Here is a 3,324-nt window from a genome sequence, read left to right on the forward strand (position 1 = left end):
AAATACGTTTTTTTAATTTTGGCTCTTGTACTTCCAAAAGGATTAATGGGGTTTTGATACTTTAATACAGTTTTGGTTTAATATGGGTTTGCTTTTTTGTAAGCATCTTTACAACAAACACACTACATGGAAAACTAAATCTTATTAAAAACCAAGTATCTCAAGAATAAAAATGTTATTGGGACACCCCTGGAAGTACCATCTCCCAGAAGGAGGAGAAGTTAACAGCAGCTTTGTGTCAGAGCATTAGCAGATGGATGATGTTTGCCCCTATTAACTGGTTTGTCTGCCTCACTACAGTTCCTGCTTCATGAAATAATCTTTCAAGAACAGAAACTATCCTGAGAAACATCAACTAGGCAAGTATTACTGACAGCTACAGACTGATTTACACTGGCAATGCACTGAAAACCACATGTGAAAGGACAGGATGCCTACAGACTTCAGTGAAAAGGATTTTATTTCTATCGGTGCCACTAGTTTTATAATTCCTGAAGACCTGAGATAGAGTGTTGATGAAGGAAGATTGTTGTAAAGGCCTTGCATCTCTCATCAAACCTGTCTTCTAGTGAACCCAAAAATGCTGGTTATGGCACTGACAACTCTCCCATATAAAACCAGCCAATCAAGCTGTAGCCTACAGCTGCTTTTACACAGCAGGGGTGTAAAAAAATGACATGGGGATTTAAAATGAACACCTAACATACTAAACATCATCTCTGGCTAAATAGCACTGAACTACTTTATTCATGTTTTATTGTCCAGTACTGTGATCAGTGGAGGCCTGTTAGCGCTGAATAGGACTGAATACATAGGACTGAATTGCTCAAACACCTAAATAGACACTAGGAAAATGGAAATCACAGTGAAATCTAGAGAAAGAGAATGTCTTTTTATCACTGTTAAGTCATTGCATCCTTTTAAAGGAAAATCAGTAAATGGCATGCAAGTTCTGCGACATTAACAGTACTCCTCAGCTACTGCCAGCACAGGCCCAACCACGGCAACGTAACCAATTACATCCCACAAATACCTATGCAATCACACCTCCAAAAGGTAAGGTAAACAACATTATCATTTGCACTTATGCTAAATTTGAGAAGGACAGGCCTTTTAAAAAATGGATCTAATCAGCCTCCAGCAAGACTGGAGACTGCTTGCCTGTCACCATGAGCAGAAAGTCACGGGATCAATAGTGTATGACCAGGATGGATGACTTCTGTATGCGAACATTTCAAAATGCTTATACTATGAAACAGAAAAAAAATTATAAAACTAGTCTTAAACCAGCAACATAGTGCTTTGGTAGTTTCATCAAAGCCACACTTCTATGATTTTTAGCCTCTTCCCAACTTGCCCATTACTACCACTTCCTAAATTGCAGTTCTAGACAGCACCTAGCTTCAGGTTAACACAGTTTATTAACGGGAATGGAAATCGCTCCCTCTATCCCTGACCACGGCACTAATTCCAGCTCTGACAGAGGAGCAATCTACACTGGGAAAGCACATACCTCTTTCTTTCAATGTCTTCAGGGTGTTTCCTCTAGCAGGTGTGTTAAAAGAGGACGAGAGACAATAAAAATTTAAACAGAATTTAGGATGTGGGTGATTTTGCTGTTACACGTGTAAAGCAGATGATACACGAGCATGTGGCACATTCCACTAACCCAACATGGGGAAGAAAGAGTTAATGCTAAAATATATCCTTTCACTAATCTGCTGAAAAAATATGGGGTTGCAGCCAAGTTTCTAGCACTGCTCCAAAAATCTCAACCAGGAGCTAGAATTTACTTTTTGTTGTTTTAGACAGCCACCTAATGGTGAAGAACAAGCTCATTACTCAAGTTATCCTGATTGCTGTCCTCCCTTTATAGCTGCTGCAACAATGGTAACTCAACAGTCACAGAGTTCAAAATACCTGAGACCAGCATCAGATACACAGGTTTTTGCAAGAAGCAAACCTTTCCTTCCCCTTCCCAGTGATCCTTCTGAACAACTCTTGCTCCAGCTCCACTGCACTAACAGGCTAACATGTTGAGCTGCTCTACTTTTGCATCTCTGGTGCACTTCTGTCATTGGGAGCAATTTTTATTTAATTAATTTTTGTACAGAATTGAACTGCATGACCTGGATCAGGGCTAACAGGCCTAGCTCACTAATTGCTTAGGACATTTTTATCCTAGAGCCTCATTCTTGTAGATTACTGAAGCTTACTGCTTACTTTAAAATAACTGCTTGCTTTATCTACCACAGTTTATAGAGCAATCTAAACAACAACCAACGGCAGGTTTGTTTCCATTTCTTCCCTCTTCTTTCTGATACGGATCAAGGCAGTCAGTGCTCCTTCACTCAGACCTGGCTTTCTCCCATTACTGGTGAAGAAATTATTTCCTGTAAATTACTTCCCTAATAGATTCTAGTTCTCTCTTTCTTCCCCCTGAGAATTTTTTATTTACTTCTTGGGAACCTCTGAAAAAAACATCAGTGCTCTTGATTTGACTACCTTCTCTAATAAAATAAGCAACAGATTTGTTAATCCTATTCAAATGCCAATGAGCCTAGCACACTCACTCCTCCCCAAAACACACTCATGGAAAACAACTTCTGTCTCCCATAGTGAGCTATCATATGCAAACAAGTAGGAAACATTAATATAAAATACCCAGTGAAAATGCAACCAGCAATATTGCAAAGTACACAATTTTAATCTGCACCTTTTTCATGAGTTTGGACTTGTCTCTTAAGCAGAGGACAAGTACATCTGCAGTTTTAGCCAAGAGCTTACACAGTCCGCTTCCATCACTACTCTTCCTGAAGCAGCAATCTTTCATCACCTGTTGATAATATTTTGTGTTTTTTCTGTATGGACCAGTCCACCTGTACTAAGCCATACCCTGTGGACAACCTGTATTTCTGGAATCCCCCTTCTTGAGTTGTTCCGTCTGCCATTTGTTTACCTGCATCTGGTGCTACCTCACAGGGAAGTCTTCAAAAAACTCTCCCCAAAATTAGGGCAGTCCATTTATGAGTTATTACACTTTCATGCAAATTCCACATTTCAGCCAGCATTATGTATTAGCTCCTTTTTTCATCAATGTAGAATTCTTGCTATGTGGCAAGTCCATTTTCCCATGTTTAGAAACATCTGTGACATGTTTATTTTCTTCTCAGCAATGCAATAAAGAACCACCCAGATAGCAGCCACATCCTTAACCTTAATTTTCCAAAGACAACAGCAACTAATCACTAGGTAAGACTAGTAATCTGGAACTCAGTGGCACTGTCCTTCACCTCATACTTCCTTCAAGCAAAGGTCCTCTCC

The sequence above is a fragment of the Accipiter gentilis genome, chromosome 4 (genome assembly GCF_929443795.1).
Source record: "Accipiter gentilis chromosome 4, bAccGen1.1, whole genome shotgun sequence".
NCBI lineage: Eukaryota > Metazoa > Chordata > Aves > Accipitriformes > Accipitridae > Astur > Astur gentilis.